Source organism: Rhamphochromis longiceps, linkage group LG22, assembly GCF_057381845.1.
Source record: "Rhamphochromis longiceps isolate RC_006_pf linkage group LG22, R_longiceps_female_GT1.1, whole genome shotgun sequence".
NCBI classification, from domain to species: domain Eukaryota; kingdom Metazoa; phylum Chordata; class Actinopteri; order Cichliformes; family Cichlidae; genus Rhamphochromis; species Rhamphochromis longiceps.
Genome location: NC_140577.1, coordinates 22,603,353 through 22,616,436, shown reverse-complemented (window position 1 = coordinate 22,616,436; position 13,084 = coordinate 22,603,353). Strand labels below are relative to the sequence as shown.

Genomic DNA, 13,084 nt, shown 5'->3' with positions numbered 1-13,084 from the left:
ATGCGTCTCCTGCAAGAAAATAACATCTGATCTCAATGACTTTAGGTATGCCAACACCTTACCACGTTTTATTGGTTCATTGATGCCATTCACATTCCAAGAGCAAAGGGTTACAAGCCCTCTCCTGTTCACCCCATCATTTCCATCACCATCTATTGAGACCATATTGTTAGGGATTTATGTGTATTGTCCCATATTGACTAGAACATTTTCTACCATAGCACCTTCCCACCCAACAACCCCACCCAAGAAAATACAAAATAAACACGGCAGAAATAATAAAAAAGAAAAACAAACGAACAAACAACAGAAAAAAAACACATACACCTAGGTCATAGCAGGGAGGGGAACCTGCCCTCCTCCCAACAAGACCACGTGTACTTCCAACCATCCTCTGTCGCAACCTCCGACATAACAAGTGCCCTGTGTAGCTCCATAAAGACATTAAGCATAAACCAGATATCACAAAAAGAAGGATCAGAAGGTACATTATCATCACTATTAAACAAAACAATACAGTTATTCAAAAACAAGTTAAAGGGTGTCTAACTACCAGCCCTTAAAACCAAGTGTGAGACCGCAGCATGTAACATCATTAACCAGTATAACGTTACTAACATATGCCTTTACCGCAGGCTGCCCGGATTATTAACTCTTAGGTACACAAAGAAAAAAAGAAAACAACCTGTCTGTAGTAAAGTGCTAGATGTCACCTGCGTAGAGGTTATTTGCATTCTGGTTGGTGTATTGTGGCATTATCTGCCCTTATCTGCCCTTTAAAAAAAAAAAACACCTTGGCTGTATTTTTAGGTAAACAGCTGCAAAAAACTTTGTTTGCAAAACTCTTTTTTGAAGAACTGTATAATTTATTGCCCAACATTGGTCATTATATACTATTTTTTTTTTTACAGAGAGAGAGAGTTACAGGACTCTCTCCCAGACCACAGACTCATACTCACAATACAAGTCAGAGCTTTATACAAAATAAAAAAAAATTTTGTTTTCAAAATTGGAGTTCAAGTTATTTTTACTTCCAATAGTGTTAACACACTACACAGGTCATGAACAAGCTTTTTTTTTATTTTCATTGTAAATGGGCTAAAGCAGTTAATTAAAAGTAGTCTAACATAAATGTAAATGCTGTAATTTGATTATTTTAATAAACCATGTAACTTGGATGGATTCGATGCTGGCGTGACCACAGTGCACACGTCTGCTGTCGCTCACAGTGCTCCAAGGGACCGCTCAGGGAGTTTGTGTGTTCGCTCAGACACATGAAAAATTAGAGGGAACATTGCAGTGCACGACTAATAGTTGCTCTATGGACAGATTCCCCCACCTGAGCTGTAGATCTCTGCAGCTCGTCCAGAGTCACCATGGGCCTCTTGGCTGCATTTCTGATCAGCGCTCTCCTTGTTCGGCCTGTGAGTTTAGGTGGACGGCCTTGTCTTGGTAGGTTTACAGTTGTGCCATAGTCCTTCCATTTCTGAATGATCGCTTGAACAGTGCTCTGTGGGACGTTCAAGGCTTGGGAAATCTCTTTTTGGCCTAAGCCTATGGGCAGAAATCTGTGCCATCAGAAACTGAATTTGAATAAGTTCAATTTGAATTTGAATTGCTCAGATTGAATCTGAATTGTAACTTGAATAAATGCTTTTGAAAACTGAATTTGAATTAGTCTAATTTGAAATTGAATTTATGGTTTGAAAATGATCATCACTAATTGAAATTGAATTTTATATTTTGAAAATGAATTGATTTGCTTTGAAACTGCATTTTATCCTTTAAAAATTCAGCTCTCGAATAATTTCAGTTTCACTTCTCACCATTCAGTTTCAGTTCTACAATTCAATTTCAGTTCCAAAATTTAGTTTTTTGGAACTTACATCCGGTTCCGGTTCAAGCGCAGATTAATAGAACTACGTTTTACTAGCGGACCGAAAGTGTTACTAGTGTTACTAGTCTTGAGCTGAATTAAGACTTCAGAAGTCATTCGTCATGTCGAATGACCAGCGGATAAACTCTCAGGTTGGTAATAAATGTATTACATGTATAAGAACAAGCGTCATGTTAACAAATGATAGCCGTAAGGTAACTTTTATGCTTATTGTAGCTGTTAGCTAAAAGCGCTAATTTAGCGTAGTTTGCCCTGAATTCAGATTTGACAAACAAATATGATCGACTGTTTCTAGTAGAATTCCAAAGCTGTCATCTTGGACCCTCTCAGAGTACCCCCTCTGTATGCTTGCAGAGACCCCTACAGTAGGGAAACATGCAAAATGGTGCCCAAACCTTTGTATTTTAGCTTTATTTATGTCTTACACAGCATCCCAACTCTTTAGCTAACTTAATAACTTTAGCTAAAGTGAATAGTTAGTCTAATTCATTAGTGCAGCATTACTGGATCACCTCTGTTTGAAGTAGGGTTGCCAACCGTCCCTTAAAATACGGAATCGTCCCGTATTTCGAAACAAACGTACACGTCCCGTATTGAGCTAATAAGGGACGCACTTTGTCCCGTAATATAGTGAGAATCAAAAGTAGTCTATAAATGTTAATGGAATTAACGCTTTGTTTGAAAACATAATTCCCAGCCCCTCTCCTGCTTTGTGACCAATGAGCTGACAGCACACTTATGACAATTCGAGTATGACAATTCAGATTATCTCATTGGTCGAGGAAAGGTCGCTTACAGAGAAAATACCGGAAGACAACAGATGACCACAACAACAAGCATGGCCAACAGGGAAACAAACGCCGACACTGCGGTGCAAGTCTCGGATGACAGTACACCTAAAGCTGGGCAAACACTGTGCGATTTTCAAACTGCATGATTGACTCGCAGGGGTTAGAAGTTGGTAGGTCACGATGCAGGTCTCACACTATACCGCCCGATGCTCTGATGCGACCTGAGAGCTCACACTGTGCCTCCATAAAATGAAGGTTATAACAGACAATCTGTCGCTCGCTCTCTCTGTCTTTCACTCACACAGACACACACACCACCACCATCAACTTTGCTAAATTGCTAATGAAAAACACTGATCAGGCAGCTGTGATTGAGCAGCAGTGTAAATCCAACTGTTTTCACGGTTGTTGTGGTCGTGATAATTTTGTGATGCCACATCGAAAAGGCTCGGATGAGCTTTCCAAAGTTCTACAAGTGCCTCCATCACTTGTGTCCAGATCACACGCTGCACAGCTGTGCTGCTCTGTCTTTTTCACCGACGTTTACGTGTTTGCGCGTGCGCAGTGTGAGCGGCTGCGGTGACACCCTCACGAGCGATTGATGATCGGGAGCTGGTCGTGAGGTGTTAATCGCTTCTCGTTACCCCACGTATACTACACGACGCACGATGAAGGCCAAAATCGGTCTGATCACCAAATCCGTCGCACGACTCAGAAATCGTCTCAAAATGGGCCAAAAATCGCACAGTGTGAGCCCAGCATTAGAGCAGCAATGTTTGTTCGCTCAGAGAAAGAAAAATAGGCTGCAAAAGCACAGGGAGGAATGGGAAAAGGAAAACACCTGGCTGGAAAAAGTTAATATGGGCATGTGCAGTGAATATCAGCGCTATGTGGCCAGAAGTGTGATAATATAACTTATTTTGTGTAATAAACATCTGTAAGGATAGATGATTACAACAAATAGATGACTAATACATAAAAGTAATACATAGATGAATAATGATGATGAGTTATGATGCGTAATCATGGGAACAAGCGGGTTTACAAACAGGAGCAGCTGATTAGCATTAGAAAAGCTGAAATAATACCTCAACTGAAGCCAATTGTACTAAATGCACTATATGTGCACAGTTACAAGAATATTTTTCGTTCTATTGCTTTCTATTAATTTATATAATTTTAAGTTAAGCAGGACAGAGTTCTTTTAAAGAAAGATTTACTTATATTCTCAAAAGTTAAGCATGACAGGCTTCTGTTTAAGAAAGAGACCTGTTTTACTGTGTTAATGTTGTCATTTTGAGCTAAAAATAAATGGCTAAATGATCATTTGTTTCCCATGTGTTCATATCACAAAGAATATGCATCTGCTTAAATCAACTTCAAGTCAAATGGTTAAAAAAATAATTTCACACACAAAAAAAGAGCTACCACACTGGGAAGCATAGCTGGACTGGCCATCGGGCATACCGGGCATTTGCCCGGTGGGCCGCTGGCGATTTTTTGTTTTTATGGGCCGATGGATTTTTTTTTTTTTTTTTTTTTTTTTAGGAAGGGTATATATAATGAAAGGTGTTGGATTGGCCAATTGGTCATGATCGACTCTGGGCTGGACCAATTACAGCCGAGGAGGCTGGATGCACCCTCCCCCTTGTTTAGCAATCACGTGATTTTTGCGCATTGCATGCCGGGAACTCGTGGCAAAACAATCCAAGTACCGCATCAAATGCAAACATTTGCAGCACCGCAAAACGTTCATTCTCCGGTTCCAATACCTTCTTTTTTTTCTTTGCCGCACAAAAAAGGAATGTACAAAACAAAAGGAGAACAATGCCGGTCCGTACAAAGACAGACTCGACGAAAAGACAAAGAAAAGATACGAGGAAAAAATCAAAGGAGTGAAAGAGTGGACAAAAGACGTCAGCGTGCTGCCCAACTTTCACCACGCTCAGATTTATAATTATACGCTTCTTGGAGTGAGTGCATACACTCATGAAGTTTAGTAACTTCAGGTCACTGCAACAAGCCCAGGTACAGTTTACCGACGGATGGGTACAGGACCTTGAAACGCACCGTGTAGAACGAAAGACTATTGTACATATCATAAGTTTACCAGTCTCACAAATCGTCTTCATAAATACACATTCATTAACAGTTTATTAATAGGACCTTTGAGCTCAACGGTAATTAATTAGTAGTGGAAATAATTTCTGGTAGTGTAACAGTGTTTATGTGGTATTATTCCACTTGCCACAAATATCAGTGTAATGGGGAAACAGCGCCCCCCCTCTCGGTGTGGCTGGCTGCAGTAATCGCTGCCAGTCTGCCGTAGCCATACGAGAGGTGAGTTGTATTGTTCCGCACACAATATAGCTAAGTAGTACAGACACATAAAACATGTTTGATTAGCTGAAGAGCACCGAGTGTAATAAGTGCTTAGTGGACACATGTCCAACACCAGTTTTATGTACTTTTCATTTGTTTATTAATGTGTGAAACTGTATGCTAAAGCGGAATGCTAATGAGATGTTCTGCCGTAGTGTGCTGTGCGGAGTGGTGTGTGGCGAGCCTGTGCACTGATAATACACCGTTGTTTCCATTCAGGAAATAAAGTGGCAACGATCGATCAGAGACTCCTTGTCTTTTTAAAAACACTACACAACGCAGAGTCGAGGAGTCTGTTTGGGCCGAACTGTTGCAGCGGGATGAAGCAGAAACCGGTTACAGTAGCATTACAGAAATGTAGCAGTGACAATAATATTGTATGTTGTAATCGCAATGGACAATTAGTGATACAAAACAACTGTTTTATCTTGTGAATAAAAGTATATGGTTTTGTCAGTGTACCATGGTTATAACAGAAGCGAAACGCAATATTGTGTCAGGACAATTCACTATTTATGCACAATAAACAAAGGAGCATAGCGCGACAATTTCTGTTCAGCGCCAGACTTGCTTGTAACCTATATCACCAATTATGTTAAGAAAAATGACGCATTAACTACTACAAAACTCTGACCTTTGTGGGAATGCTTGGATCAGACTAACATGTGAGCTGGAGTGTTCTGAGATGTTATATTTGGTATATCCAGACCATCCGTCGGCTCTTACTTCGGAAACATGGCTTAAAAATTTTCACTTCAACGACGTAATCCGATAAAAAAAACGATCTCTTTACCCATCGGCTTCCCGTGGCTGTCATGCGACCGGCTATTGCAGTTAATAATACAACAGCTTCTTGCCATTTTTTGGGTTTCTTTTTATCGCTGTGTAACTGAGTTCAATTGAAAGCCTGCGTGCGCTAGTACCTCTTGCCACAAGTTCCCAGAATCCTTTGCGGTTTTATCCCTGAATGACGTCACATTTCAATCTTTATCCTGGTGGGCCGGTCTCTAGTCAAAATGCCCGGGCCGATTTTTTGTCCCAGTCCAGCCTTGCTGGGAAGGGTGAAGACAACTGGGTTGCCCGGCCCTGGCCACGAGGTGTCCCTTATTTATTTTTCAGGGAGTTGGCAACCCTAGTTTGAAGTGATATAATATGATATACAACTATCACTGTGTTTAACTACCATAATAATTCTTAGGGTACTGAGTGCATGCTTAATTAATTTTTTTTTTTAAACACACTGCTCCATTAATATGTTTGACAGGCTGAAGTTGTCGGGTCACCTCCTAAATCGACCATCTTTTACAGGTGTTTTGTGCCAGAAATGGAGTGTCCACTGAAGACTGAAGATACTGAATCTCTACGCCTTGCCATTGATCCCTCTTGTGCCTTCATCTAGACAAGAGACATTAACTTAACCACTCTCATATGCTCTGTACCTACATCACCTTCCCTGACAGTCGTAGCTTGGCTCATCTGAGGGTGAAATTATAAGAATGTGTTATTTTGCAAAGTGCTCTCCAGGGTTCCTAAATAAAATATGGCGTTGAGGTCATTTCTTTTGAATTAATCCCTTCTTCTGAAATATAAGAACCTCTCCTGGTTTTAATGGCACTTTGGATTTCTTTACTTTCTGTTCCACTTCCAAACCCAAATAGATGCTGACAAGCTGACACAGTAACATGGAAGAGGGAAAGACGTTGGAAAGGACTACTACAAATAAACCTAATGCCTAACAATGAAAAGTGTAAAATAAGAACAATAATAATAAAGATAAAAGATGAAGTAACACGTTTTTAGTATTTTATTTATTCCAAATGATCATCCAGATGTCTGTGACATGTGATGACAAACACCATAATGGAAGGCCTTAGTCATCACATGCTTAAACTCATCATATATTTTTGCATATGCTGAACAGGCAGTCAGACATGCTGTACCTGTGGGGTAGAAAACAGCATGAACACCATACGGCAGGGGTCTCAAACTCCAGTCCTCGAGGGCATGGAAAAGTTGCATGACACTTTGACCTTTGAGGACTGGAGTTTGAGACCCCTGTCATACGGAATATGACAGGTGTGGTTGAACTGCATGAAGACTCTGAAGTTTCTCTTCTCTTCTGGCAGGACAGGAATGTGGCCTAGTCCTGTGAGCCACTGTAAGGATGTACTTAGAGTAGAACTGGACTGTCACCGGCCTCAGGCTCTTCACCCTTTTCAAAGACAAAGCAGTCATTTAAATAAAATATTAGATATTGTTTACCTGTAAATGCACAAAGTAAATTTAGAAATGTTATTATTGTCAAGAGTGAACAAGCACTGATAGTGTAATCTACAGCTGTGGCCAAACGTTTAGAGAATGAGAAGTGTTGTTTGCTTATTTACAAAGTTTGCTGTTTCAGTGATAGTTGTATATCATATTATATCACTTCAAACAGAGGTGATCCAGTAATGCTGCACTAATGAATTAGACTAACTATTCACTTTAGCTAAAGTTATTAAGTTAGCTAAAGAGTTGGGATGCTGTGTTATGCTAGGCTTACACTGTGCAATTTTTGGCCCATTTTGAGCCGATTTTTGAGTCGTGCGACCGTTTTGGCGATCGGCCCGATTTTGGCCTTCATCGTGCGTCGTGCATCGTGTAGTATACGTGGGGTAACGAGAAGCGATTAACACCTCACGACCAGCTCCCGATCATCAATCGCTTGGTCGTGAGGGTGTCGCCGCAGCTTCTCACACTGCGCACGCGCAAACACAAATGTCAGCGAAAAAGACGGCGCAGCACGGCAGTGCAGCGTGTGATCTGGACACACAAGCGATGGAGGCACAACTTGTAGAACTATGGCAAGCTCACCCGAACCTTTTCGATGTGGCCTAACAAAATTATCACGACCACAACAACCGTGAAAATAGTTGGATTTACATTGCTGCTCAATCACAGCTGCCTGATCAATGTTTTTCATTAGCAATTTAGCAAAGTTGATGGTGGTGGTGTGTCTGTGTGAGTGAAAGACAGAGAGAGAGAGCGAGCAACAGAATTTATCTTATAACCTTCATTTTATGGACGCACAGTGTGAGCACTCGGGTCGCATCAGAGCATCGGGCCGTATAGTGTGAGACCCTGCATCGTGACCTACGAACTTCTAACCCCTGCGAGTCAATCGTACAGTTTGAGCAGAAGCTGAATCGCGCGACTGAAAAAATCGCACAGTGTCTGCCCAGCATAAGACATAAATAAAGCTAAAACACAAAGGTTTGGACACCGTTTTGCATGTTTCCCTACTGTAGGGGTCTCTGCAAGCATACAGAGGGGGTACTCTGAGAGGGTCCAAGATGACAACTCTGGAATTCTACTAGAAACAGTCGATCATATTTGTTGTCAAATCTGAATTCAGGGCAAACTACGCTAAATTAGCGCTTTTAGCTAACAGCTACAATAAGCATAAAAGTTACCTTACGGCTATCATTTGTTAACATGACGCTTGTTCTTATACATGTAATACATTTATTACCAACCTGAGAGTTTATCCGCTGGTCATTCGACATGACGAATGACTTCTGAAGTCTTAATTCAGCTCAAGACGCTGTAGATTCCCGTCAGTAACACTTTCGGTCCGCTAGTAAAACATAGTTCTATTAATCTGCGCTTGAACCGGAACCGGATGTAAGTTCCAAAAAACTGAATTTTGGAACTGAAATTGAATTGTAGAACTGAAACTGAATGGTGAGAAGTGAAACTGAAATTATTCGAGAGCTGAATTTTTAAAGGATAAAATGCAGTTTCAAAGCAAATCAATTCATTTTCAAAATATAAAATTCAATTTCAATTAGTGATGATCATTTTCAAACCATAAATTCAATTTCAAATTAGACTAATTCAAATTCAGTTTTCAAAAGCATTTATTCAAGTTACAATTCAGATTCAATCTGAGCAATTCAAATTCAAATTGAACTTATTCAAATTCAGTGTCTGATGGCACAGATTTCTGCCCATATAAGCCTGCTTTAAATTTCTCAATACCTTTATCCCTGACCTGTCTGGTGTGTTCTTTGGACTTCATGGTGTTGTTGCTCCCAATATTCTCTTAGACAACCAAAGGGGCCTGAATAATTACACACGCCCCACTTTTCAGTTAATTATTTGTAAAAAATGTTTGGAATCATGTATGATTTTCGTTCCACTTCTCACGTGTACACCACTTTCTATTGGTGTTTCATGTGGAATTCCAATAAAATTGATTCATGTTTGTGGCTGTAATGTGACAAAATGTGGAAAAGTTCAAGGGGGGCGAATACTTTTGCAAGCCACTGTATTAAGTGTTCTTGTTTACTAGGCTGCTTCCAGGTCCTGGCTTCTGGGTTCCTCCCTTCCTACTTACTGGCTCCTCTTGTTTCCACCTTTTATGGAACTACAGACCTATCAGTGAATTCTGTAGTCGATGGATGCAATCCAGGGTCTAAGTTGGCTGAAGGAGCAATTCAGGGCTCTTTGTCATTTTGTTTTGTGTTTTAAGAGTGCACTGCTACTTTAAGTTTGTTAGGTTAGGATTCTAATGATTTTTATTTGTTTGTTTTTGAGTGATTGTTTGATTTATTTATTCATTGTTTCATTGTCTTGGTTACATTGACCCGAGGAAGAGAGCTGTAAGAGAGAGCTGCCAGCTTCTGTTTGCGTCAACCTTGATATCCACAAAACAATGGAAAACAGATGTAAAAGCCTGTTTTGCCTTGGTTTATAAGGCACGTCAAGTTTTCTTTCGACTGAGTTAGTGTGTTTGGTGTTTTGTTTAAAATTAAACTCATTAAGGTTGTGTTATTTGTTATATTGTCATTGGCTGTTTCTCTGAAGTTAATTTATGTTTCTACAAGTAACAATGTTAATAATAAATACAATTCATTATTTTTCTGCAACAAATCATTTAAATGTATTTAATGAATATTTAATGTCATGTTGTTTTGAGAATACTGTTATCAATTATGGCTTCCAAAAGACGCTATACAGGTCAAATGTGTGGCAAAAAAATTGGAAATGTGGTGTATTTAAAGATTATATTTTTTTTCTCTCTCTTTGTGTATTTACTATTTTGCTTTTAGTTATTTTCTGTTGCTATATTTATGTTTTTGATTAATAAATTAATTTTTGTATTTTTCATTTATTGTAGGATTTTTTATTCCTTTTTTTATTATTTGATTTTTATTTTGCCATAGTATCTTTATGTTTTGTATAATTTTTAAAGTGTTTTAAAATTGTATTTAGTTTTAATTTCTGTATTATGTCTTTATAGTTTCCTGGTTGTTTTTGTCTTTGTTTAGTTTTAAATTGAGCTTTCATTTGTTTATCTTTTTTTTTTTTTTGCTTGTGTCAGTGTGGGTGTAATCCCTCTTTTTTATGCTTTTCCCCAATGCTTCCATAACACTCTGACTGTGGACTGAGTTATGAGCAAACACCCCATGACCACCCATAGTCAGAGCTACTTAATCATGCACTCGGTGGGAATTGTCCAGCACTGGGGCTGATTTAGTAGCTCCTAGCTTTGGGTGTTATAGTTCAGCGTCACATCATTACTTTTTTACACCTTACATTGATTTGTTTAGTGGGGGAACAGCCTTGTTGTGGTCCGCAAGGGGATAAAATAAATAGTAGGAGAGATTGCAGTCAATTGTGCTTCCAGACACTGCACTCAGTGGCAGGTTACGTAGAATAGGAATGGGTTGGGGGGAAATGTGGAGGAATAACCACCAGGACCACCTTTCAGATGGACAATATATCTTGCCATATGCCTTTACCAACATGCACAATACCCTAACAATGCCTCAAGACTCCTTGTAGTTTTATGTGTAGAATCACCAAGGAGATAATTTTATGCTGTGACATTTTTCTTAGCTCCCAGACTGGCATGATTCTAGAAATATTTCATCATTCATGTAGTTTAAGCAGCAGACAAAACCTACCTGGCCTGAAAATGACCAGGCCTGCTGACTTATGCTTTGGAGTCAAGAGATACCTAATATTGTTTAACAACTGTATAAAGGCAAAGAGCCTAAGAAATGGAACTGCAAAGTGGGGTTACTCAGTCATTGAAAATATAATGAAAAATCCAAATTAAATATAGTTTAAAAAAATGATTTATCTGAGGCACTATAGGTCAATTACTATTTAATTTCAAGCTCTATGTGCCTGTTCAGACAGACATGGAAAAAAAAAATGGAATAACTTTTGTTTAGAAGTTTCCAGCTCCAGCTGCACTCTGACAGATCACTATTTTTCTGAATTTGTTTTGCATTTTGTTGCCAAGTGCAGAGCACACAGCACACAGGTGGTGGACAGTGTGAGGAACGAACAGGTGGGAGGTTCAAATGAGGCAGTGCAAAACTTGTATTAATCTACAAGTTTCTGCTGAGAAGACAAGTTGTAGAGTCGGTTATAAGGTAATCAAGGACGTGGCCTTGGTAATTGTCATGCATAAAAGAATAGAAGAAAAATGGATATAAAACCTAAGCAGTTGACAGATGGGGTTTTTTCCACTTAGTTAAAATGTTTAGTGCTTGCTGTGTGATAAGAGGACTAGTGCAGACCCAGTCCCTTGAATCATCAGCTGTTCCATGAATTTCCTGCAAAGACCTGCAAATAACCAGTGACAAGGGCACCAGAGCAAATTGCTTGTATTTGAACTGCCAGGCAGGGTATCATTTGGTAAGAAAAAGAAATGGTCGCTATGTAAGAAATGTTCAAAATACTTACCTTGTACAGTGTCTCTGAAGCACCCTCTGTGTTCACTCTGGCCATGATGAAGGTTAGAATACTTTCCTTTCGCTCCAGACAGCAGGACTCAGTAAAAAACAGCTCATGCAGACAATTGTATCGGTAACAGTGGGGTTATCAGACTTTTCAAAGCCAATTTAAAACAAAATATCTAATATAAATATATGAGTGTACACTGCTGGGTTGTAGGGATATTAGAAGTTTTTCTTCTATTTGGATACAACTATGAAGCCAGTGAATCCTACAATAACGAGATCTGGGGGCTGTAATACAGTATGTTAATGGGGATATGTTGTGCTTGCTGGGTTCATCGACCTACCTACTATTTGTACCCTTGAAAGGCAGATTCACTCCAAATGAATTGTTCTAAATGATAACATTTATCTTATGACTAGACATGTCGACAAAATACCAAATGAGTGAATATACAGAAGTGTGCAAAAACCTTAGGCCAACTCTTATTTCAGTAAATGGGAAATAGGTCATTTACTGATACGAGCAAACTGTCATGAAATACAGTATGTAAGTGTTTACAAATTTCTAATGAGCTTGAACACCAACATATATATGACCACGTTTTACAACACAGCCTGATCTTTCGTTCTCTAAGTAGTCTTCAATAATAGTTCTCCAGGCTTCTTGGAGGATGTTCAAAGCCCTTGTTTGAATGTCGGCTGACTTTTGTTGTTGTTTCTGTCAAAATGATCCCACACTGCTTCAAGAATGTTCAGGTGCAGGCTCAGCAGGAGGCTGATAGTGTTCCATTGTGTGTTTTTCTATCATGCATTGGCAATGTTTGGGATCATTCTAAATAAAAAGAAGGTGTTGCCAATCAGACACGATCCAGATGATATTGCATGGTGGCTCTGTATGTGATGGTATTTTTCTGTATTCATGATTCTGTCAGATCCCCAACTCCACTGGATGAAATACAGCCCTAAACCATGGCAGAGCCTCCACTACATTTTACACATGGCTGTAGACACACACTGTTGTGTCTCTCTCCTGTCTTTCTCTGTACTTATTGAAAACAATTTGAACCAGAAATTTCAGATTTGGATTCATCAACCTGTCTGACCTATTGATACTGATTTTCAGGCATATTATGTCTCACTGTTTCTATTTGTTAAGCACAGCTTCTTAACAGCCACTTTTCCACATTCAGAACATTTGGATGAGACCACTTTAAAAAATTTGAAAAGTCTGGCTTCTTAGAATGTGTGGCTCCACTTTTGCACAGTACCTATTTTGG

The 13,084-nt window shown here is 39.4% G+C and overlaps 1 long non-coding RNA gene across 1 annotated transcript; it reads right to left on the bottom strand.

The window, feature by feature from the left end:
- Positions 1-7,121: 7,121 nt before the first annotated feature.
- LOC146644089 (uncharacterized) lies at positions 7,122-8,711 on the bottom strand. Its single transcript, XR_014909402.1, has 2 exons — positions 8,586-8,711; positions 7,122-7,282 (listed from the first exon to the last, which is right to left on the bottom strand). It is a non-coding gene; the product is annotated as an uncharacterized LOC146644089 (long non-coding RNA).
- Positions 8,712-13,084: the final 4,373 nt, after the last annotated feature.